Source organism: Pleurodeles waltl, chromosome 3_1 (genome assembly GCF_031143425.1).
Source record: "Pleurodeles waltl isolate 20211129_DDA chromosome 3_1, aPleWal1.hap1.20221129, whole genome shotgun sequence".
Lineage (NCBI taxonomy): Eukaryota > Metazoa > Chordata > Amphibia > Caudata > Salamandridae > Pleurodeles > Pleurodeles waltl.
The window spans coordinates 1948513285-1948540136 of NC_090440.1; the positions used below are offsets into that span (position 1 = coordinate 1948513285).

Genomic DNA, 26852 nt, shown 5'->3' on the forward strand with positions numbered 1-26852 from the left:
TTAAGCATTCCATAAGAGTTTGTCTATTCTAGCAGTGACTGTCTCTCCATGTTGTGATTTTTTTTTTTTCCCTTCTCCATGTGTTCCTTTCTCCTTCCACCCACTGCCCGATAACCTCATACCCACGTTCCTTTTCAAAAAATTTTTTGACATGGCACTTTGACACTTAGGGCCTCATTACAAATTTGGCAGGCGGCGGAGGCCGCCCGCCAAACTTATTAGGTCGGAAGACCGCCAATTTCTTTCTTCCACCTGCTGGCTCTGTTGTGAGTATCCCGCTGGCCCAGCGGGAGACTACCCACAACATTGATGCCGGCTCGTAATAGAGGCTGCTTTTTACTGCCTGTCATTCAGACAGTGAAAAGCGCCGCAGGGCTGTCCATGTGGGGGGCCCCTGCACTGCCCATGCCAAGTGCAAGGTTAGTGCAGGGGCCCTCAGCACCCCGTCTCTGCCAGCCTTTGGGAGTCGTAATCCCCAGTGCAGCGCTGCTTGATTGTGGTGTTTGACGTGCACCCTATTTCAATATATCTGTCCTGCAGGCCCATCAGCGCTTTGTGATGGGACTGGAGCATTTTCAATTTGCTTTGCTCCCCTTTTTTCTTACCAGTGCCCTATGGGTGTTCACAAGAGTGATGGTGGTGGTGGTGGTAGCACACTTTGGGAGTCCAGGTTTCCAGTTATCCCCCACCTCGATGACTCACTGTTAAAGACAAGCTTGCCTGAGGCTTGCAGCACAGCCCTGGCGGATTAAGACCGCCGGCATCGCCAGGCTGTCAACCAGTGAAAAAGTGGCAGTGCCGGCAGTTGGACCGTGGCACTTTCACCACAGTCCTAATGTGGCTGTCAGACAGGCACATTGGTGGCGGTCGGACCGCCACTTCAAGTCTGGCAATCCTAGGTCCGCCAGACTCTTAATGAGGGCCTTAGTCTCATTTTTTTTATACTAATCCAAGTGGCACCTGACATCTTGGATTGGTAAATAAATATCAAAGCAAATGGGGTCTGTGTCAATCTGCAACTGTATCATGTATTTTGATGCATGGACGTGTCAGCTGAAAGATGCGACCTCCAGCAATTTTATTTTTTTAACAAGCCTGCACCTTGTCCTAATACTGTACAGCATGAACAAAAGCAATTGTCAAAGCCAATAGGTCCCAAAGGCAAGACTTATCGACTTTGTCAATGCTTGTTTTTTTAAACACCTTAAACAGATCAGACACTGCTGTTGTGAAGAGCACTTAGCCAGCCAAAATAATTTCTAATGTAATAAAGGCCCTGACTCCTCCAAGTACTAAACTTATCAGAAGAGGACATATTCAGAATATGGTAGTTTTAACCTAATTGCATAAAGCCATGTGACACTCTGGTTTTCTAAGTTCCAATATGTGCCAGTTGGAAGCATTTAAGAAGTAGCTTCTGCCCTTCACTTTAGAGGTGCAAAAATTTAGACCCTGCTAAGAGCTGCTTGTTTTGAGCCGATTGCAATGTTTTTTTGTTTTTGTTGGTCATATTTGCACTCTACAATAATACTCATCTTTCGAATAATAATTATGAGCACCATTAGTATACAATCCATCCTTGGGTGATTAAGCAGGTAAATATACTAGAAGAGAAAATCCCTTGGTTGCTTTATGAAAAGAAAACTCTGAGTTAATCCTAACCTCGAACAGGATAGAGACATCCACACATTTGTAGTGGATCCACAAACATATTTTAAAATTGTTCATGATTATTGTTGCCGCCACCCTCTATGGATCCATAGTCATAGCCACTAATGACTACTTGAAATGTTTTGTTTGCAGAGTTACAGGAATGTGTAGCATTGTCGTCAAGACCTGGCATTTCAGGTTTCTCCCATAGGGACCAACGCAGCAGGTGGAATTTCATTTAATACTGTCATTATCAAATATCTATAACTGTAATTTCTGATAGACTTCTAGCCACACATTAGTCACCTTTTTGAGAAATAACAAGGGGTCAGATGGTATCTGGAAATTTTTCATCAGTACTTCTGCGCTTCTGTGGGTGGTGATGTGAGGCTCAGCACTGACTCTGCTTGGCTCTAGAAATGAAGTGCGGGCCCATAAAGGTGCCACTTCCGGTGTCAGTTCCTTTCCTTTTGCGCCAACATACGTAGACCTGGAGCTAGTTCATTTCTTTGAAACCCTTACTGCAGTCAAAAAATTGTTTGTATTCAAAGAGCATGTTAGCTCCCAAAATGACAGGTTTTGAGCTCTGTAAGAAGTTTCACAAACAAATGTCTGACAGAGCCTCGCCAAATCTGCATGTTGTGTCTGGGGTTTAGCCATGGCTGAGGACTGCAGTGACTGCACATTGATTAACCCGAAGACCATATATAATTTCGAAGTGAAACTTTACTTCACCTAACACCGTATGACTCTGTCCCATGCAAGATCCAGATGTCACCAGAATCATTTTAAGGATCAGTCTTCTCCTCGATCCATCCTCTGATAAGTCTAAGATAAAACATAAGAAATCTAAGCAGGATTTGGCCCCTTCCCGTAACTCCTGAGAAGGCGCGAGGCAGCACAATACTTCTTGATCTCGCTTCCGAAGTAATTCGACTTCCGAGCTGATCTCACAACTTGTTCCTGCACAACCCAAGTTCCCGGGTCCGTCTGCAACTCCAAGCAGATAGAAGAGTTCCATGCAGCCATGCTCCAACCCTTTGAATCTTTGCTAACTCTTTATGGTGCTTCTACCACAGAACAGAGTGGGTTTGCCCTTAGTGCCATGTGGATCCTCTAAGCCTCTGATGGGGCCACTTCCAGTACCACTGTTAACACCAGTTCCCGGCGCCTTAATGCTTATGGGACTCCATCCACTCCAGAAGACAAAGACACAGTTGTCCTTTCTAATGTCGAATCCGTGTGCCTGGCTGCCCTTGAGGCTCCATTTCTTTCACTTGATCTGCCTCCCCCGCTACAGCAGCACAGTCTTTATTCCCTGTTTGGAACTTACAAATCTGGTAATTAGACTGGCCAACCTTGTCACAAGTAGAATTGATATTATGTCCTGAAGGAGGTGAATGGCCTTGATACATCCCCAAGACCGGACTCCTCTCACCTCGTGTCCCTGTCACTGAGGAGAGTGCTTGCTATGCCGTGGTTATTTGTAGGGTGGCCGAAGTATCTGACCTCCAGCTTCCTACCTTGGATGTCAAAACCAATGTATTTATGGAGCTTCTTCAGCTGGGGCAGGCATCTACTGAGCACCTCTTACCATTTCACCTTGTTGGGGGCATTGGCTTAACCTTGCTCTGGCAACCCTGTCCACCGCATAATTGCCAAATGCCACAGCCCTGCTCTGGGCAACTGTACATTTTTATCTCATCACCCCTTACCTGAAAGTTTAGTTGTGCAGGCATCTGCTAGCACAACCAATCTCACCCTGTTTCTGATTCCTACCTGGGGACATTCAGGAAGTCTCTTTATTTACCAGCTTGATGCTTGAGTCAGTGAATGTCAGCTGCCTGCTGGCGTGCTATTCCTTTGGGACTCACTGGTTCAAGTCCTTCCAGGTGTCCCTGATGATCTCAGACCGGTCCGTACCCAGGCCATTCATGACAATCATGACCTGGCCTAGTTCACAATTCGTTGTGGACTGGTCACTACCAATTCCATCAACCTGCCCATTGGCACCACTCTTCATTCGCTGCCACGCTTATCTTTGTCCCTCATGGACATGCTGTTCAACAGGACCCACCTGTCTGAGCACAAGGCAAACTGCCTGCCTTGAATGGTTCAAGGAGAGCAGGGCTACTGCATGCACCCTAGGCTTATCATTCTCACCTCAAAACCTGTATCAGCCCCACCTTTACATTTTGTGGCTTCAGCAGAGGTACCCCCTACCATCAGCCAATACAAACCCAGCATGGTGCCCAGATGTTTTGCAGTCACGGCTGTGGTGCTTACTGCTCCTGCGGTCAAGGGCTTCTCTGTCCACTATTCCCCCTGCAGGGCTACCTGTCAAACTCCTTTAGTGTGCCTTTAGCAGCGCACAGTTACTCAGTAGGAGGCAGGATCTGACTGTTCCTGCTGGGTTTACAGACCATAACATCCGACGGGGGTCTTGCAGATTTTTGGGAAGGCTTATCCCCTTCCTTTACTTTCCACATTCATACACCTTCCACTATCTGCTCAACGACTGTAAGCCCTTTTGGCAAAGTGGGGCTATGGAGAGGGTGTTGAGCCAAAAGTAGGATGTGGTTGCTATTCCTGCTACTTTCTGTTGCTCAAGAAGGACGTAGGCCTCCGGCCTGTTCTATACATGCACCCTCTCATTGCCTACATCAGGAAGGAAAGCTAAAAATGCTCACACTGGTTAGGTCTTGACTGCCTTCAACCCTGGAGACTGTATTGTAGTGTTTGATATGCACCCTATTTCAATATATCTGTCCTGTAGGCCCATCAGCGCTTTGTGATGGGACTGGAGCATTTTCAATTTGCTGTGCTCCCCTTTATTCTTACCAGTGCCCAATGGGTGGTTCTGATTGCCCCCTGCTTCCTTCCTGCTTGTTGAGCACGCTACGTCTTATATACGGGCTCCTCAGTGGGACCTGAAGTTTCAATGAACCCAACATCAAGGGGACCTCTCAGACGATGTTCAGATTTCAGAGGAGACTGCAAAAGTTCTGCAGTGGTTCAGTTTGGGACGTGTTCAGTTCGAAAACTTCCTGTTTCCCAAGGAAGCCTTCTTCCACGTCTGTAAACGTCTTTCTCTGCAGATATTAGCATGCACGATGGGTCGTCCACGCTAGTAATTGACCTCAGTCCCGTTTGAAGTAGATATCAACTCAGTTATCTGTACAGACACCTATCCTGCAGTACGACCAACAGGAGAGGAGGACTGGACCCACACCAGACGTGTATATACACACTAAAGGCGCCTCGTAATAATTAACTTCTGTTGTGTTTGTGTAAATGTCCATCTTGTTTTGATACAAACGATGGTCTTTCTTGAAGCACCACAACTGTTTAAATATTTGTATACTTTCAACTTATTCTAAATAGAGTGGTCCCTCATCTGAATAGATCCATGGAAGTGTAAATATATTAAGACAAAAAGTTAAGTGACCCGGTTGCATACCACATCTGGAAAGCCATATTTAAAGAAAGCAATAATTTGAGGTTTGGGTGAACTTCCCACTGTGTTCAGTGGCCATAATATTTCCCCTGTCTACACCCCTTTCTATACACAACATAAATTAAATGTGATTATCAGTAGCAACAGCAAATGTTGTTTTTGGCATATTCCGGCCAGGCTGGCGTTGCATTTGCCTTCTTTTCAGAACAGAGCAATCCATTATTGCTTAAAAGTTGTCAATATGGAAAATAATGTGCATTTTTGTTTTTGGATGAATGATCTGCTGGAACAAAAGTCAGTTTATCCGTGATGTTCCTATTTGGTTTAGTGAAATACCGTAATTATGAGCAACAGAAGAAATGTTCTTCCTTGCAAATTCAAGTCATGGTCCGGGTTGTTTTTGCTTGTTATTTTGGCAGGTGGGCTCACTCGAGCCTCTTCCACCACTTTCTGTGCGTTAACCACTTGGCCACACTTGAGAGTTGGTTGCATTATGATTGATGGTAATAAGTGGCCCCAGGCTCTGTGTTATACCTTCAGACAGTTGTGGTTTGTTAACCTACATAACTTTTAAAAGTATAATTACTAAATCCCTCCTTACAACGTTGAAAGCATTAGTGCAAATTCATGAATTATGCGTGATGTTGATTAAAAAAAAATACAGGTGTAGCTGAAGGTGGTAGGTGCCATGCTGCACTAAGACAAGCACACAGTAAACTTAATGCTGCTATGCTGCTTTCCACTTGAGGGAGGAGTGACGTTTGTACAACTACCACCACCACACGACATGCACAAACGTGTCACTGTCGACTTATGCAAATTTGCTTGCTTTAGTAAAACTTTATATGCACTAGAATCCTGCATCTCGTTCTTGCTAATAAGTGTTAATTGCGCATACGAGCTCCTGCAGATTTTATTATTTTGTAAATTAAAAAGTTTAATCAGGTGTGTTCTATATCAGCATGCGTGTTGTTGCATGTACTCCATTAAATGTTGATTGTTATGCATGCAGTGAAATACTTTTATTGTTCCTTTGACTGACGAGTGGATTTTCGTGAGTCAGCCTCTAAGATGTTAGCTTTTGCACCACACATCATCTCCTTTATTGACTATATGTCAGTGGCCTCCTGGTTGGAGTGCAGAGTAAGCCAGGTTGAGAGTGTCGGTGGCTAAAGTGAATCGAGGAATCTAAGCGGCTGATATGTACACCTACCTTAAAATGTACGAATTGGAAGATTTGAAAGTTTGGAAGCTTGACGAAATGACACACAATGGATTAAACCCAGATCTGTGACTGGGATGAATGTTTGATTTGTTCAGTATTCCACCCATCATCTGTTCTTTTTACTTTTGTCACCGTAAGTGGGAAGGGTATGCCCAGGTGTGGGTCCCGTGCTCACTGTCACTAGATTCAGGCTAGCCTGGCTGATGAAGGTCGATACCCCGAAACCTGTCCCAGGATGCTTGTTTCTGGTCTAGGGAGAACTTGGCCTGGCAGTTCAGGCTGGACTTTTGCCATGGGGAGCAGAGTCAAGACTGATTTTCATATGGCTGGGCGCAAAACCGATGGGGGTGGGGGGGGGGGGGGTAAGCAAACAAAATGACTGATTAAACCTAGATCTGTGACTGGGGGTGATGTTTGATTTGTCCAGCATTCTATCCATCATCTGTCCTTTTTGCTCTAGTCCTGATTACCTGCTTGTATTCTAGTTGCTGGTTTCTGATCTCACTGAAATCGGAGGTCAGGCTTGCTTTTTAGGGTCTTGCTTGCAGTAGCATGTGCTAGCGCATGCGTCTTGCTTGCGAAACACTGTTAACAAAAAATTCTTGGAGCCCCCAGCGCCCCCCTCCCCCCCCCCCAAGGCCTCGAAAAATTTTAACAATTTTACTAGACCTGCAGGTCGAGTAACTTGAATTATCTACTCAACCTAACTGTAATGTACTTGACCCGTAAATAGGTTTCAAATTGTGTGATCCTAGGCAAGTAATTTACAGTCGCCTTTTACTTCATTCTCGCATATTAGCGCATCCTCAAATATGTGAGCTCTGCATTTTTGCTGCACAAGAAAACTCTTTAACTAGACAAAATGTTTGCTTCATGTATAAGAATCTAGCCCACATATAGGGGACAACTAATCCATGACTTGCCTCTTAATTTATTAATGGCATTGCCATCAAGCCAGGAGTGTTTCTCAGTTTGTTTATTCGCTCACTTTTAATAAATACATTACTAAAGCATTATGTGGTAGCACACTGTCATTTACAGACAGTAAATTTCCAAGAAGTGTCCAAAAACCTTCCTACTAACTTGCAGCACTACTGATACAACTATATAGAGTATTAACAATAATCTGTGGCAATTTGATTTCAGAAAGCATATTTATCTTTTTCACATCGCTAAGAGTCCTAATTTGTTTTCGTCCTTTGGAATTATTTTTTTCGTCTCATATGAGTACAAAAAATGGGCTTTCACAACTTCAGAAATATATTTTGAAATGTTTGTACAGTTGACCTACAGTGAAATTAAAGACTGTATGGTGTCAGGTTTTTCCTAATAAACAACATTTAAATAACTCTTTTTACAGCAGGTCAGAAAAATTCACATTTCAAAATCCTGGAACTCTGCAGTGAGAAGGGAAATTAATTGCAAGGCAAATAACTTTTGACCTCTGTCTCTCAACACAGAGCAAATGTGACAACATAACAAGGTTTAAATGGGGTCTTTATTACTCCTTTACTTTCTGACTGAACAGAACACCTTTTCATTGTCAACTTGCCAGAAGGGGCGAGGAGGACCTAAAAATAGCTCAGCCTGTTAAAATAAATGACTCGCCATAACAAGTGGTCGAGTGGCGAGTACATTTGTCGAGGCCTACACCCATTCCTTACCATCTGTTGATTTCCAGGGCACTCTTCTTTACAGCCTCATTATTGGTCACTGCAAGCTTAGCATCATTTCCTTTTCTTTCTGTGGAGCAGGAACCGAGCACGGATTCATCTTATTCAGTGTCCGGCCACTGCTCCCAATGTTATTGGGGTACTATTTTGTTCTTTGTCATTTCTAGAGCCCTGCAAACGAAAGACGTATGACTGGCAAAAACATGCTGAGCATGACAAAATAGCATAGTTTTATTTTCTATAGTTGCCTTTATTCTATTCTGCCAAGTCTTCTTTTCTCGCTTTGCACTCATGTTTTGTTTTTGCTCATGGGCGCTGTTGTCAAAATATGACCATTATCTAGGTCTTCATTAGGGGTGGGAGGAATTTGGGTGTTTCCATCCGTGGAATTCCGCGGAGTAACCTAAAAACTCCACAAGATTCCCGAAGTTCTGCGAGCTGTGAAAAGTTGTACGTCACCCTGCTTGCACTGATTTTTAGCCCCCGTTGCTTGTCCCATGCTGCTTCTTTCTGCAGCTGGAGTAGATTTTCTACTCTACTGGCAGCTTTTCCAGTGCGAGCTGTAGCAACCTGCTGCGACTGCCTGCGTTGAGGAATCCCGCCTTGTGAGACGGTCTAGCATTTAGTTTTCACACTTTCCAACTTACCTCTGGCGAGCCATGTGCAAGCACAAAGTCCACCACATGGCAGTTGGCGGAGTATTTCCGGAACTCCACACTCCAAGTGGAGCACGTAGTGGACAAAACTCTGCAAACTCTGCTGGCAGAGCAAACTTTTTGGCCCACCCATATTCTAAATATTGCATAGTGACATTGTTTCTTTCATATGTGTAATTTCTAAAATGATGCTTTAACACAATTGTGCAGTGCACCCCAATCCACACCACTTCAATCCAATCTGCCCCACTCCAATCCACCCCATTTTACCCCAAACCAAGCCACCTAAATCCATCTCAGACAAATCCAATCCACCTCAGATCCAATCCACCCCAATCCAGTCTTCCCTATTCCAATCCAACCCACCTCAGCCTGCGGCAATCCAACCCAGTCCACCCTACTCCTCTCCAGTCCCCACCCTACTCCACTCCATCCTAATCTATCCAATCTGCCCCCAGTCAACACCTCCCCACTCCACTCCAATCCACCCCATGCCAATTCTGTCCACCATACTCTCTAATCCACCCTACTCCACAATCCAATCCACCCTACTCCACCCCAATTCTCTCCACTCAATCCACTTAACTCAATTCCAACACACTCCAGTCCAGTCCATCCCAATTCAGTCCACCCCACTCCAAATCACCCCACTCCAATTCAGTCCAATCAAATCGATTCCAACCCACTGCACCTCACTCCATTCTACCCCACAGCAATCCATCCCACCCACACCAATCTAATCCACGCCAATATAATCCACTCCAGTCCAATCCAGCACATTCCAATCCACCCAACGCCACCGAATCAGAATCCAGCCGACTCCAAGCCAGCTGACTCCACCCCACCCCACCCCACTCCACCCCACCCCACTCCATTCCATTCCAGCCCACTCCACTCCAATCCACCACAATCCAAAAATCCAAACTTTTTGCAGGCTGCTTGACAAAGTGCTCCCCAAATTGAAAACACGTCATGGCACACCCTTGTGTGTTATGTCCCTTAAAGTGCTGCTTGTAATATCCGTAAGTCACCCCTACAGCAGGCCTTCAGCCCTAATTGTACAGGGAAGTCATTTTAAATACATATGCTGGACACTGGTCACTATGAGTTCCCCAGCTTCTTGATGGCTTCTCTGAACAGAGGGATGTTTGGTATCAAACATCTTGTATTAATAAACCCTCAACTGATTCCAGTGATGGATTTATTAATGTTTGCACCAAGAGGGCACCTTAGAGGTGCCCCTTGAAAAACCACCCAACTGCTGGTGAGCTAACTGACCAGTTATGGCCAGTCTGTCATCAACAGACAAGAATCTGACCTCCCGGGGGAAAAGCCTCCGTTCTTGAGAGGTCAAACGAAAGCCTGTGTGGGCTGGGATGTTACCTACCCCTCCCCTCACGATGACCTGCATTCCAAGTCACGATTTTCAGCTTCAAAGAAGCTCACCATCTTTGGTATGCAGATTTTGCCTTCCTCAGAAGAAGATGCCAACCCCTCTGCCCCAGGGCCCAACTGGCCCCTGGGTGGGAGTGGGGGGAGGGGTGGGGGGTTAAAATTAACTATGCAGGAGGCGTGTCACACTTTCAGCCTGGGAACACCTGCAGGGTGGCCAGCCTGAAGTGTACACAATTTAGGAAATTCTGCCATGTTGACTGTGGTGGATTTTAGGAACTCTGGACAGGGTGATGCCCACCCCCCCAGAGGAGGTGATCATCTGGGGGTGTAGTGACCCCAAGGGTAAGTCTTCCATTGGCTGCTACCCTTCACTCCCCTTAACTTCCCCCTAAATTGATTATTTAGGGACCCCCTGATACCAGATCCTCAGATCTTCACAGGACCCAAAAGGAGAAGTGGATGACATGCCTGCTGAAACTGAGAACCGAGGAGCACGACTGACTTGGCACCAACCCTGCTGGCTGCTCCCGACCCTTGAGAAGCAACTGACTTGTCCTGCTGCTGCAGCCTCCAAGAAACTGGGTGAGCTGCTAGTGCTCCACAAATCACCAAGAAGTGCTCCCCTCCATCCTCGGGCGCCCATAATGAACTGTGAGGACAGGGACTACCAAAATCCAGACAGTGGACATCACCACTACACCCGACCTGCCTGGCCTAAGTTGAAGTGGGCCGATGGTGTTGGTGTGGTACCCAGGCCCTCCAGAGATGAAGCTCACCCGAGCTTGCCCTCTGTGGACTTCCTGATGGCTTCTGCAGCCTGATTCTGAAGACCCGACTTCACTTTTGACTGCTTCCGGTGATGGTAAACCAGATGGTCCCAAACACCTGTACACCCCGATGCCCTGGACCAAGGAGAAGAGGACCACTGGTGTTCCCTACGTCCCCCAGAATTGGGAGACCCAAGCCCACCTGTTGGTTTGCACGGCCTGCAGCCTGTTTCTGTGGGTCCCCGGCACTGTGACTGCCTCCTGTGAGGGCAAAGGGCAAACCAGACGATCCAAACTGCACCTGGCCACCCCTATGCTGCCCGAGGTGAACTGTTGGTGTGGGTTTGGACCATGCCCCATACTGACCCTAATTCCGGGAGATTGGTCCTGTAAGTCGCTGTACTATACCTGTATGCAGTGTTTGTTCTTCCTCCATAGGATAACATTACTGCATCTGAAAAATGCAGTGTCTACTTGTGAAAACTCGAAAAGTACTCACCTGACTCCTGTGATCTTGGTATCTTGTTTGATATAAAAGTATGTGTTATTTTTTAAATTGGTGTCTGATTTCTTGTGTGTGTCTCACTTACCGCATGAGTGTGTCTTGCATGCCTAGCACAACCTTCTGATTTGCCTAACTGCTTGACCACACAGAGCATTTGGGATGCCACTTGTGTCTGAGATAGCTCTGGGATTGCTTGGACTCTTTGCACAGTGTACCTCATTTTGGTCCACTATATGGAGAGCCAACTTCTACAGTACCCCACTCCTCTCCACCCACTCAAATCCATTCCACCCCATTCCAATACAATCGGCAGCGCTCTCCATCCTACTCCATTCTACCCACCTTACTCCGATCCATCCCACTCCAATCTCCCATCCCAGTCTAATCTACCCAACTCAGTCCACCCCACTCCCGTTCAATTAAATCCAATCTACCTTAATCCAGCCCACTCTAGTCCAACCCACCCCACTACAGTCCACCCCACTGTAATCCATTCCAATTCACCCCACTTCAATCCACCTCACCCCAATCCACCCCACCCCACTCAACCTGAATCCAATCCACCCCATTTGAGTTCAGTCCCCCCCATTTGAGTTCAGCCCCCCCATTTGAGTTCAGCCCCCCCCATTTGAGTTCAGCCCCCCCCATTTGAGTTCAGCCCCCCCCATTTCAGTTCAGCCCCCCATTTCAGTTCAGCCCCCCCCATTTGAGTTCAGTCCCCCCCATTTGAGTTCAGTCCCCCCACCCTGCACGTTCCAATCTACCCTACCCCACATCAAACCAATCCACCCAATTCAACCCACTCCAGTCCACCTCATTCTTCTCCAATCCATCCCACTCTGTTCCAGTCCCCCCACTCAACTCAGCTCCACTCTACTCAGTCCATCTCACACCACTCCAATCCACACACTCCAGTCCAATCCACCCCATGCCAGTCCAGTCCACCACAATCCAATCCACACCCCTCCACCCCAGTCTAATTCACCTCACTCCAATTCACCTCACTCCAGCCCACCTCTATCTAATCCCATCCATCCCATCCAGCCCAGTCTCATCTTTTCAGTCCATACACCCAATCCAATATGATCCACCCCACCCTAATCCATCCCACTCCAATCACCCATCCAGTCCTTCCACCCCAGTCCACATCACTCAACTTCAGTTCAGTCCACCCCACTACGTCAGTCCACTCAACCCACTCCAACCCACCCCACCCCTCTCCACTGTATGACACTTTGCCCCTGAACTCTACTCAACTCTACTCCCCCTACTCCACGCTACAACACTCTACTCCAACAAATTAAATCTACAATGCCCTACTGCCCCATTGCACTCTACTCGAATCCATTCCACGCCACTAACTTTTAGCCGTACAGACCAGCATCCACACTAGTGTACAACATGTCTATAATACACTGCAAAAGCCAATAGCCAAGAGCTTTAACAGCGGGTGTGTGGGAGCACGCCTAAGCCGAGTTTGCCTTAAGTAAGCCAAAATATCTTTACTTAATCCTGCAACCTTTCGGAGTTCTTGTTCCTCTCAGTTTGATTATTATTTTAAAGCTGAAAAAACCACTTAGTCAAGTATGGGAAGAGAAGAAAACTGAATATTTATGTTTGGACATGAAAGTTCTTCTTTCATGTGCCCATCTGTGTTCAGTGAGGCTCCCTTAAGTCTAACGGAAGGAAGAGTGAGAGCAGCCGTGGAACAGTTAATTGTGAGGCAGCTAGTGCAGTAGGGGCCAGGTGAGAGGCGGGCGGAAGGGTAAAGGAGTGCACTGTACTCTGCAGCTGTCTTATGAATAGGACATGAGATGGGGGAAAAGTGAAATGTGTATCATAGTAGTAGCTATGATGTAAATCAGAGCACTGAAAAACTTTATAAAGGGTGGCAGGAGGAGAGCGCATAAGGTTAAGAGCAGATGGTGGTTTGCAAGGGTTCTACTCTTGGGTTTCCTCTAGTGAGGGTTAGCAGGAAAAGGAAACGAAGTGTAGAAGGAGAATACATAAAATGAGGACTATGGAAACGAAAGTGTAGGTGCATGAAACTACTAGGTTGTGGTATTTGATGCACGGTAAATGGTTTGATATGGAAGCTAAAAGGAAAGAGAAAAGGGTCGGCAGCAGGAAGATTTCTGAACTTGAGAGAGCAAAAAGGGTCTGTGCTCTTTCTAGTCAAGGCAACTGAGATGCCACTTGACACTAAATCACTTTATAACAGTTGAGCAAATGAGTTAATGGTAGTAGAGGATAATTCTGATGCTCAACGTTACAGGAATGCTTGACCGTCTCAATGCTTCATAGTGAAGTCAAATTGTGATTATTACTGAGCAAGCCAAATTTATTTTGCGTTCTTGAATATATATATATATATATATATATATATATATATATATATATATATATATATATATATATATATATATATATAAAAAACTAGTCTCAGTCGCCATTACGTAGTTATAGTTAGGGCCATGTTTCCATAGAAAACGTTTTTTGACTTGCCTATATCTACGGCACCGTTTGACAAATTTTCACAAAATTTTCCAAAATGAGTGTCCCGGTGATTCTTGTGCATGGAAAGTTTCGGGTTGATCCGTCAAGCGGGAGCCAAGAAAAGGGGTGGGGGGGAATCAAAAGAGATGTGCTTCCCATGTTAATTCGCATTGGACCTTTAGACATGACTACAACCCAAACCACTGGACGGAATCGCACCAAATTTGGCAGAAAGCTAGCTTTTGGTACACAGATTGTTCTTTCGCTTATTTGGTGTAAATCCGTTCAGTAGTTTTTGAGAAATTAAAGGGAAAACTAATTTGTATGTCTCTGGCCGCAATGACTTTGTGAAGATTAGGAGCTTGTGCACGGCAAATGCACAGCTCTGATTGGTTGCCAACACTTCAAAGCAGGTAGTGTTGCCAGCCATCTTGGGACTTGCCTTCAGCAAAGTCCCACTAAAAAAATTTGAAATAAAGGAAAAGGGGCCAGGGTAGGGACTCCTTGACCCCTTAGCTCTGGTGGTGGGGTCCCAGAGGAACACCCCCCAGGGCTAAAAAGCTTTTTTTTTTTAAAACAAATTGCCAAACTTTACAACAAAAAAGCAAAGTACGGGCTCTTGCGCTTGTTACTGTGAGGCCCCCGGCTGGGTCAGGTCCCGGGGCATTTCCATTTTTAATTTGGGAGGCCCTCTGGTTCCCCCCCCCTTCCCCCCCCCCCCGCAGCCCTGAGGACCAACTCCTCCCATGGGCATTTCTGAAAATGTGTGCAGGAGGAGCCGTGCGCCGTCCCTGCAGCCCCGGGGACCTCCCCCGCTCTTACGTAATATAGTGCAGAGGGGCCACGCCCGGGGACCACCACCTCCCTGGGGCAAACTGTAAAAAAATAAATAATAGAAAATGAGTCAGTTTGGGACCCCGTGCAGCCCCATGGGCCTCGATCTCCCGGGGGCTATTCTATGTTGGAGAGGGTGGCGCATGGCCCCCCTGGAGGGGCCTATGATGGCCCTGGGGAACGCAAGCCACCAGGGCCTGCTCCTGCTATGTCCCGGGGTGCTTTAGCAGCTCCCTCTCTGTGAAAGCAATGTTGGCTCCCGCAGGAGGCGGGGAGTCAGCTGGGACTGTGGGTGCCTTCAGGCCCCCCCCACAGTCACCAACATTGAGAATGGGTGCCCTGTGGGGCACCCAGGTCACTTGGCCTGGTCCTGGGGGATGGGGTCCCCAGGGCTCAGATCGGCCCTGGTGAAGGGGGGGGGGCACGTGGTCCCTCCTCTTCCCCGCCCTCCCCCCCCCAAAAAAAAGGCCAGGCCTCAGGGGTTGGGGTCTTCAGGGCAGAGAACAGCCTGGGCCGCACAGTCTCTCTCCCCCCCCCCCCCCCCCCCCCCCACAAAAAAAAAACAAATGTTTAGGCTAGGCTCCGGGGGATGGGATCCCTGGGATGAGATCATATTGGGGGGGGTAGAGGGGGTGCAGACATGCGACTCCCTCCACACAAAAAAATAATAATGTTTAGGCCAGGACTAGAGGATGGGATCCTCTAGGTTGAGATCAGCTTTTTGGGGGGTGGGGTGGGGGCCGGGAGGGCATGCAGCTCTCTTCCTCAAAAAGAAAATTCTGCTGCAACCCCGGGGATGGGGTCCCCATGGCCTGCGGAGGGAGCCATGCAGTGTTGGTTTGTTATAGGGCCAACCCACTAGTGCGCATGGGAGAAGGCAGTGCACAGCACACGGTTGGGTGGTTGTAGGGGTTTGCCATAGGGACTGGCAATTCACTGGGAAAAAAAGGGTATTTTGACCTGCTTATATCTTTGGGACTGTTTGACAAAACTTCACAAACTTTTCGCAAAAAGTGTTTCAGAGAATCTTGTTGTACATGGGAAGTTTCGGGGTGAACCGTCAAAGGGAGGCTGAGAAAAATGTGGGGGGGTCAAAAAAAAATGCTTTTCCCATGTTAATGCCCATAAGGAGTTTGAACATGACTACAGCCCAAACTCCTGGACAGAAGTACACCAAATTTGGTAGAAAGGTAGGTTTTTCATAGGGATTTTGAATAGCGTTGGCGTCTGAACCACTTGACCGAATTACACCAAATTCGGCAGAAAGGTAGCTCTTGGTCCAGAAAGAAGACTTTTTGTTATTTAGTGTAAATGTGTTCAGTAGTTTTTGAGATATTAAAAGAAAAACAAATATGTATATCTGGAGATGCAACGGCTTCCCCAACAGGAGGCGGGGAGCCAGTTGGGACCGCAGGGCACCCTGGGTGCCCAGGGCCCCCAGGAGACATGGCCAGAACCAATCATGTTACTAACACGCACAAAAGGTCACTGGTGACATTTCGTTGTACTCCATTACTCATCTGTAATGTAGAATACATACTGGACACTTACCCCAGAAGGCAGAACTCTACCTCGGTAGATATTTGGTCAGAGCTGCGTACTCTTGTTGGATAAAAGGGTAGGTGAAGTTCCTTTGTGGCAGTCACTCACACAGCTACTGACACCCTCACAGACCTACTCACAGTCGCACTGGGACACTACTCACGCACTCACTCACAGACCCACTCAGAAACTCATGTACTCATTCACAGACCCACTCAGAGACTCATGTACTCCCTCACAGGCCTACTCAGGCATGCACCGATTCAGACACTCACGCACCCACTCACAGACCCACTCACACCCTCATGCACTCAAACCCTCATGCACCCACTCAGATGTTGTAGTGATATCATCAATGATGTCAGGAGTGATGGAATATGTGGGATAATGAGCAGTGCATGGCAAAATACAACTTAGTTACCATAGGGCATGAGTTATAGTTAGTTGAGATAACTATAGCTATAACTGCTGAATTTCCATGGTTTTGAGAGTTATGTTACGTTGTTACCGAACATTTCAACTAGCTATAACGTTACTTCAACCTTATTTTTTCAGTGAGTTTCCAGGTTTTTTTTTAAAAGTAAAGTAATATTTTATTACCATGCCATTTTATTACACTGCTCATAACCTCAGATGTTACAGCACTTATGACAACTTTTAGAACATCAATAAAATATCAATGAAACATTAGTAGTCAAATTATTTAAGAAAAAACTGCATGGTGGGGGTTCGAGTTAATGTTATCATAAGGTGCGAGTTATAGTTCCTTGAAATAGGGGTGCGTAGCAGACAAAATGGCCGAACGGATGCACTAGGCGAGTGCTCCCGGTCCCGTTTTTTAACTCCTACACCATCCTGCCGTCCTGTGGACCTGGTGGTACCGTGGATGGGGAGTGTGGGAATGATGTGAAGGGCAAAAATGCCGAACTCAAGCCGTGGAGACGCACTCGTGGTGAGTGCCTGACTCCAACATAGTGACCGTGGCTGCGAGCTGGAACGTCAGTGTTTAAGGCCCGGACCCGACCTGAGTGCACTGGTTTGGAGAAGCCCGGTGGGGGAACCCTGCTGTGAGGGGAGCGGCGTGGTTGTGGCAGCGAAGGGTGCCTAATCTGGAGTTTGGCCCTTGTGGGGCATATCATAGTCTGGTGAGACATTGCGCTCAGCTGGTGGGGGAGGGGTTGCATTGGACACAGTCGCCCTCTTCTCCCTAATTTCATCCCCCCCCCCTGATTGCCTAAGCACCAGTGAATGGCATTTTGAGCATCGTGCTGGCCACCTGAATAGGAAAGCACCTGGGGAGGTGACAGAGACCGGACCCCTGGAGTGGGCTGTGCTGGACACGTTGTCTGTCTGGCGATGATATGGCAGAACTGCATCCTCAACGGCTGCAACACGGCTACCAGTTCTCTGTAGGATTGGTGGTGGCCGGTGCTGTGCACCTTGCGCAATATGGTCAAAGCCAGATCGAACAAAGGCGCACTGCAAACCAGGATGGACCAATATACAGCCCAGAGTGCAGGAGGGAGCTTGCAGAAAGACTCATCTGGACCCATGGATAAGGTGGGTGAGCCCAGATCCTAACAGCTATTGAGGCGTCTGGTCAGACAGTGCAGATGCAAATTGCTGCTGTAGTGGTAGACGTTAATGTATGGGGAGTGGCTTTGAGAGTGGTGGCAGAACGTTCGGTGGCCACTGAGGAACAAGTGACTTGCATGCAGACGGACATAAATACGCGGAAGGCCACAGTGGCCACCCTTGAGGCTAAAATGCGCAAACTGGAGGCGCGGGCTGAAGATGCAGAAGGGAATGGAGGGGACGGCCCTGGAGGCCTTTCTGAAGGATTGGATTTAAAAAAAAAAAAAAAAAACGATGCCCACAGCTACCCTATCGCCGGTGTTCATGGCTGAGCAGGCGCACAGGGCCCTAGCCCCACTTCACTGCTGGGAGCTCCCCCTAGAACGATTATTGCCAAGATTCTCAACTATAGGGACCAAGACATTATCTTGCAGGGAGTGCGCAAACACAGCGACCCAACCTACGAGAATCACACTATACGCTTCTTTCTTGACTACACTAGATTGGTACTGCTCCAAAGGCAATCGTACATAGGTGTCAAACAAAAACTGAAAGAGTTGGGCTATACTTATATGCTGCTATACTCTGCCAAGTTGAAGGTTCTCCATACGGGCTGCTCGCATTTTTTCTAGATGCCCGAAGAAGTCTGAGACTGGTTGGAACTGAGAGGTGGTGAGGGGCCCCCAGAAACCTCACACAGAGGGAGCCATAGGGGGCGGGGCCAGAGGGCAGGCGACTCCCAGGCACTGCATGCAGGAATAACAGGTGCCACCGCACCAGCTGAGGAGACAGGGTAAAGGTGCTCCCAGATGGCACCCTGAGTCTGGAACGGAGGAGACATGAGCGTGAGGAGGCGAAACTATTAGTGAAATCCGTCACTTCGGAGGCATCGTCGCGCTCTGGATCGCCACACAGCGAGGATGGCCTGACGCTAGACTCGGACATTGCCGATACCTGAGAGTTGTTACAGAGACTACAAGATGGACTGCTAGAACTGGACTCCTACCAGGCCTGGAAATATTGATCCCTTCTTTCTGCTCTCCTTACTCTTGCTCCCCCTCCCCTCTTTCCTACTTCCTTGCCTACCGTTGCTGGGGGAGGCAGGGACTCAAGATGGCCACAGTGTGTGGGGTGGGAGCGATCTAACAAACATGCTTCCATGCTTTGGCCTCAACTGGCCTTGCCCTGTATTTTGTTGTTGTTTATGATCTTTTGCAGTAATAAGTTACTATAGTTGGGTACAGTGCGTGCATGGTTTGGATGGTTGTGTGAGGGGCCTTGGAGAACTACTTGTGCGTTGACTGCACCATTTTGAACAGTTCTGTGCTATTGAGTGGGGGCAGTGATTCGCTCTCCCTCTCCTCTGGATTCTAAAGTGGATAGCAAGGCACACAGTTAGGGCAGACCCTAATTGTGGGAGGTGTTTACCCAGGGAGGAATGGGGGTGTTGAATGTGGTTCAGGGTTGGAGTTCTGTTTGTATTCTGTTTATACACTTGGTGTACTGTATGATTGTGAGGAGGAGAGGACATGGAGTTGCACTGTTGAATGCGCATGGGACCGGAATACATGATTTGGGTGGACACGGACGGGGTGGGTTGGTCGGGATGGAGCTGCGACTGTTGGATGACATAGCTCAGGATGAGTACTCTAATGCGAATTGTTACATGGAATTTATTTTGTAAAGCATTCTAGCTTAGACGAATAGGTGTCCACTTTGCCCTCCTATAGGAGACACACTCGATGGATAGTGAAGCACAAAAAAACTACAGAAAAAGTGGCGGGGACAGTTGCATTCGGTGACATATTCCTCCTGTGCTAGGGGGGGGGGGTCTCTGTCTGGGTTGCCCCAGGGGTCCCTTTCCAACTAGCCTAACAGCGGACGTACAAAGCCGCTATATATTCTTACACAGAGAATTTGATAGGTGCAAACTCTGCATCCTGAATATATACGCCCCCAACTCAGATGATCCGGAGTTCTTTAAAATACTGCAACAAGAATTAGTACCCTACATGGGAATGCCCGTCATCTGGGCAGGGGACTTTGATTGTGTTCTGGACGGCGCTTTAGATAGGAGCCCACCAAAACTGGGCACTAAGCCTCATATGACAGCCAAACTTCATGAGGTCATGAGTAGTCTGCACTTCGTGGAGATAGGGAGGGAACTACACCCCACCTCCACAGTATATTTCTGTTACACGCCCACACTTGGGGCATATTGCAGATTGGATAGGTTTCTGCTGGCTAACGTCGGCATGCTGGTTGTTCGTCATGCTGCCTATCAGGTAAGATTTCTATCAGATCATGCCCCTCTGTTATTAGAATGTGAGACACATTCACCTAGGCCGTTGATCCCCCTGTGGCGAATGCGGCCAGAGCTACTCTGGGACCCTGAGTATAAGGGAGACATACAGGTGGCGCTAAATGGAAATTTTAGCGTGAACTGGTCTACAACCTGGGTACGCATCATAAGAGGCGAAAGCCTTGGTAAATGCTATAGTATTAGGAAAAAATTAGAGCGGGAGCTTCCGCAGCAGGAGGGCGTTCTGGCTGCTCTCCAGTGCTGAGTGGCCAGCGGAGACACATCTGAGGCGAGGCGCACACAATAATAGGAGCTATTTGGAATTGGCTGGATAGTTATGTCTATAGGGACTTCAGACAGTGGTTGCACAGTGAGGGAGACCGTTCAGGGCTCATGCCAGCTTGGCTACATAAGCACGAACGACCTCTACCAATAATCCTGTCCCTCTGTGGACTGCCGGGGAAAGGTATTTGGGGCAGGCACGTGTGAATCTACTCTTGTGGGATCACCTGAAACACATACACTCCGCCGAAGAGCGAAGATAGCTGTCAGATGCACCGTTATCTAGACAGGCTCCAAATTCCCCAGCTTGTCGAGGCACAGACTGAGGAGCTAGATGGGGACGTAACACTAGGGGAGCTACAGGAAACCTTGGAGACCGTGATGCATGGTAAAACGCCCAGCCCTGATGGTATACCAACTGAGTTTTACCCTACATATTCTGCAACGTCACTCCCCCGATTACTGGAAACATTGTGCGAGGCCCGCAGAGAAGGCTCGCTACCAACACACATGAGGGAAGCATTGATATTTATGATACCGAAACCGAGGAAGGATCCGGTGGACCCTGGCTCCTATAGGCCATTGTCTATGCTCAATGTTGATGTAAAAATACTTGCTAAAGTACTGGCAACCCGCCTACGATGAGTTGTAACCCATCTAGGGTGGGATGATCAGTGTGGATTCATTCCGGGGAAGGAACCCATATGAATCTGCGTAGGTTATCGCATGTAATACATGAGACGCGCGACTCAGCAGCCCAAGCCATGCTAGTGGCCCTCGACATAGAAAAGGCGTTTGATACCTTGTCCTGGGACTATCTGTGGGAGGTGCTACGTAGAATGGGCATTGAATTAAAATTCCTGTCTTGGGTGCGTCTGCTGTATACGGCGTTGCGGCCGCGAACTGGGATGATAGTGTCGGACTCCTTTGATATTGAACGGGGCACACGGCAGGGCTGCCCACTGTTTTCTCTACTGTTCGTGTTGGCTATGGAGCCACTGGCCATTCAACTGAGAGCAGGCTTGAAAAGGTGGGGCATAAGGGTGGGACGTCGTATCTCTGTATGCAGACGATGCCCTGGTGTATGTTACAAACCCGGAATGATCGATTCCCCTTCTGTTACAAATGATGGATGACTTGGGGGGCCTCAAGATCAATCGTCGGAAGACGGTGTTGTACCCCATGGTGGGGCTGACAAGCGTTGAGGCGGCGGCGCTACCGCAGGTTGATTTGGCATGGGAGACAGAGTCCTTTCAGTACTTGGGCATGCACATAGCCCACTCCCCTCATCTTCAATATGAATTGAACATGGATAGAGTAATGGATGGCCTTGGGACCTCGTTCAGTTTTGTATTACCCTCCCACTGTTGGTAATGGGCAGAATTGCACTTAGTAAAATGGTTTTACTCCTGAGATGCCTGTATTTTATGCAAAACTCATTTTGTGAGCTGCTCTCTTCTCTGTTTCAACAGATAGATAAACTGCTGCTGTTCTTAGTATAGGCAGGTAAGAGATGCAGAGTCCGCCTCGAGGTATTGAAGTTAGATATAGCTGACGGGGATTGGGGCTACCCGACCTCCACCTGTACTACATGATTGGCATGCTGCAGTATGCGGCCATGTGGTGAAGTGATATTCACAACTGGGAAAAATAATTGATATATGTATATCTCGATTACCAAGCCTGCTCATGCGCGGCTCTAGGCTACCACGGGATACCCCCTTCCTAGTATCGCATGTGTCACGGATGTGGGAGCGGTCTGTCACGCGGGTGTTGCAAAGGGATTTGCCCTTTTGCTAGAGTCACAGATGCACTAGACTATTCGAAATGGCGAGCAGGCGGATGATTTATACCAAAATGGCACATTTGTCACGCGAGAGGAGGCTGAGGCCCTCTTTGGAATTGACCACGGACAATTCCTACTATATGCAAGCCTTTCACAGACGGCTCGAGAGGTCTGGACCTCCTTTCCTGCGGAACCCACTGAATCCCACCTCGTGACGGCTCTTATAGCCCCAGGATTTGATCAGGGTCTACTCTCCTGCACTTGCAAGGCCCGACAAAGAAATAGACAGATACATATAAACTGTATGAGAGCTATGTGGGAGGCGGACCTGGGAGCGCCACTTATTGATGGGGAATGGAATAGGGCCTGCTCACTAGTACGGGATTGGACTAGCAATGCCAGATTTAAACTGACACACGTTTACTCTTTGCACAGAGCATAGCTGACATTGCAGTGCCTTCACAGACTATACCTGTCACGTTCTGACGGATGTGCTTGTTGTGTCGCGACCCCAGGCAATTTCGAGAATGTTACATTCACATGTAACTCCATTCTACCTTTTTGGTGCCAGATAGTGTGAACACTGAGGGATGTGACGGCTGTGAAATTGAGGGTAACAATGAGCCATTGCTTGCTGGGCCTCCTTCCAATTCCTAAAAAAGGACGCAAAATGTTGTTCAGATTTTCGCAGCCGGGGCTTGTTTTGGCTAAGAGGCGCATTGCGATCCGATGGGCGAACCCAGCCCCTGTGACACTGGATGCGTGGCTGTCTGACCTCATTAAGTGGGCGACTGCGGAGGAAAGTCATCTCCGTAAGATAACATGCTGAACAACATCTGGAAGTCTGGCGTGGTATGATCAAAGGACTGCATGGGGAGCCTGTGGGGGAAGATGGGAACAGCTCTGCAAATGAACCCTAATAGCGAAGTGCGAGTACTGACATGCCTGCTTGGGCGGTAAAGTGGTGGCGGCGGATGTGTTGCTGAGTGTGACTGAAAGATGATAATATGCCCCCTCTCTTGTCGGCTGTGACCTTCTTTGCCTGATCTTCTCCCTCTCCTCCTCGTTCATTTTGCCTATATCGCCACCGATTGGGTTTGGCTGGCCCATCCAAGGCCCTAAGCCAGTCGAATATTGTTGACTGGACCAGTGGTATGCAGCAGCTTTTCTCTCTTCATGATTACATCTGATAATATGCATTACAGTATCACAGTTTAATTGTTAAAAGTTAATATACTATGCACTGTACTTTAAATGGACAGACTTGCCCATTACTACTATATTCAAATGTTACACAGCCGCGATGGGCCTTTGTACAATCACTGCTGTATTGATCGACCATATATTCTGTACTGAAGCATTCTGAAAATGGCCGCGAATGGCAGTCGGCATGGACTAGTGTCATATTTGGAGGGGCGAGATATGATGTGTGGTTCATGAAGTGAGATTATTATACAGTGCAAACATGTATAAGTTGTTATACTTGCATAAATAAAAATGGTAAAACAAAAAAAGTTCAAAAAAATAGTTCCTTGAAATAACTAACTGCTGAAATTCTATGGTTTTGTGCGAGTAAATTCAGAACCTAACTGCAACACCCCCGTAACCTTCAAGTGAATTTTATATATGTATGTATATATCTTGTGTGTGTATATATGTGGATCTGTGGGTACGTATATGTGTGGGGATGTGTCTTTATGTTTGTGTATGTATATATGTATATGATGTTTCTACCCTCACCTTGTGACTAACCCCAGGTGATATTGTGTCAATGGTTTTCTGCTCAAAGTGTTGAACGGCACCAGATCTAAGTGCCCTCCCATGTGTAGCTGACGACATTTCTTTTCTTACCAGACTTTCAGACACAGATTTGGAGCTGCACTCCTTTTTTCATCACTTGTGAATATGATTTTTTCCTTCAAATTTAAGTGTCCATGAGATGTCACCCCTGACACTACAGACTAAGCCTTGTAGGAACTTCAGCAAACAGATGTCTTTGATCGATCCCCACGAGGTGTGGCTTTGAGGCTTGTATTCGTCACACGATTCCAAGTCTTATGAACACTGCTCCCAGATAACCAAAAAGCCATCCAAGATCTCGAGATGAAGCTCTTCATGATGAGACACTGGATGGCTCTGTGCAGGTCACACCTAGTCGCCGGCCTACTTCCTCTCTTGCTACTCAAGTCATTCCTAAGGCTGATCTTCCTTGCGGTCAGTCTCTTCAGGTAGGTCAAAGAACCTCAAAAAGTCCAAGTGGTACTTTGACCCTGCTTGCCACTCTTTGGAGAAGGCGCAAGTGTGAGAGTCACAATGCTGCTCAGTTTCACTCCTGTATCCCAGAGGAGCCAATTCTATCTCTGGTTGCATTGCACTCTTAAGTTTCCCAGCCCATTTGTGACCTTGCAGCAAGTCGAAGCATTTCATATGGCTATGCTGCACATCTTTGGCACACTTCCATTTCCCTTTGGTGCTCCTGTCAGCCTGAAGGAGCCACACGGCCCTCCAGTTGGGTTTCTTCCAGCAGGTTAATCCTCAGCACCTTCTGTACCCTTTGAACTCAATTTGGCACCACAGCCCTACCAGTGCCAGAGGGGGGACATCCAATCCATTGCTCTGTCAGACTCTGAGGCGACTTTGCCTTGACTGAGAACACGTCTAGATATTGGCGTTGTGCCGCCTGTACTTAAACCTTCGGGCTCTGATACAATTCTACTACTGCATGTCCGTGCACATACTTTGTACCAGCTACATTGAGATGACAGTGGAGGGTTGGTTACACCCCCTCTCCCTTTCCCCCATCTCCCTTTCCCCCATCAAGACCAGCAACAGGGGAGACAACTTCCTTCGCCACAGTAATTAGAAGGGCTGCGACGACCATCAACCTTTGCCTCACAACAATGGAGGTTAAAACCATTGTTTTCACAGAGGTCCTTCATCTTGCCCATGCATCTCCAAACCTCATTTACCATTTAATGAAGCCCTTACTGACTCAGTGTTGCGCAGTTGAGCTAAGCCACGACCTGTCCCTCCAGTCAACTCTCAAGTCACACTTCGCTGTAGACCTGCTCTAAGTGACCCATAATTTTTGACCTAACGTCCAAACCCTGCGAGGTTGGTGGTATAGGATTCCGCTAGATAATAAATCCTGATGCTTTTCCAACCGCTACCCTTGACAGGGAGTTGAAACAAGTGGACACTTTCAATAAGCATATGATGCTTGGCCAGTCTTGCCCTGAGGTCAGTTAATTCAAGTTGTCTATTGGGGGCATTATACCCAGGCACTTTGGGCCACATTGGGTGAGATCTTACCTGTGGATCCAGAAGACCTATGCTGTTCACTAGCCCAGAGCATTCAAGATGGCCTGGATGCAGCCAAATTTGTCAATTCCCCTGGCATGGACACCACAGATTTTCTAGGCAGGGCTATGGGAACTAGCGTTTACAGGTTACTATGGGGACGTTCAGACGGCCTTAATGGACATGCCTTTTGATCAGTGGCGGCTCCTCCTACTATGGTGCTGTTCTGCTAAATCTGTATATGCAGGGAACTGGCATAAGTTTGTGGCATAGTTTCGGTAGTTAGCAGTTAGACTCGTCATAGGCAAAACTGTTGGGAGGTGGTACTTGCTTTCTTTGTCCCAGCGAGAATTTGCTAAAGTCACAGTTAAGTTATCTATTGCTCTTTCAGCCTTTTTACATTTGCCGGACCCCTGTCCTCGTTCAAATCACCAATTATGTGTTTTCTAAAAGGTTTGTAACATATATTTTCCAACAACACCCTTTGTTATGTCACAATGGGACTTAAATTTAGTCCTCGCCTTACTGATATGTACTCCTTTCGAACCAGTGCACATTTGTTCATTGTGCCAACTCAGTAGAAACTGTCTTCTTGGTGGAAATCACATCTTCGCCCTCAGTGAGTGAACTTCAGTCCAGCACCTTTATACTGCCTGTTTCCTGGATATACTGGTGCTAAGGAGTCGAGCTGCCGCCTTCCAAAGGTGATGATGCCTTTTCACATTGGGCGAGCTATCATTCCACCGACCTTATTTGTTTCACTACATCCCTTGAAAGAGGCAGATAGACTCTGTTGTCTGGATCACAAGTCTGCTCATCTTTTACCTTGATTGCACCAAGAAGCATCAGGTGGGCAGTCAGCTCTATGTGGGGTTTTGTCGGGCAAAGAAGGGCAAGGTGATGCAGACATTGAGGTGGGCATTTAGCCCACTAGATCCTTCAGGACTTTTTATTTTGAGCCATTCCACAGATCCCCCAACGTGGGAGGTACTGCTTTGGTATTTATTCACAAGGTGAGGAATCTGCAGTTCGAAGTAACAATTAGAAGAACAAGTTACTTGTCTTTGGTAACAATCGATCTGGTGGATACTCTGTTTAACTGCAGATTTCTCACCACCCCATTCTATGGTATAGTCTCTTTCATTTAAAAAGATCTCAGTTTGTGATTTGCACCCTTTTTATCAATTGGTAAGTCCACTCAGACTGATGATGTGAACAGATTAATGAAAGAAACTGACGTCAGCGCACATGGGTGGCACTTATATGCTGCTATGTCCTTCACATCACAAAAGGAATGTGTGGACTCTGAGCTGCACAGTGCTACTTGTTGGCACGCAGGAGCACTGCCTTTAATTTTCTGGCTCCAGTTTGGTGCTTAGGGATATCCACAACATGAGTAATCTACAT

The 26852-nt window shown here is 47.4% G+C and overlaps 1 protein-coding gene across 1 annotated transcript in view; it reads left to right on the forward strand.

The window, feature by feature from the left end:
* The window catches only part of BLMH (bleomycin hydrolase), a 305030-nt gene that overhangs the window by 155669 nt on the left and 122509 nt on the right, over nucleotides 1–26852 (forward strand). The window lies entirely within an intron of this gene.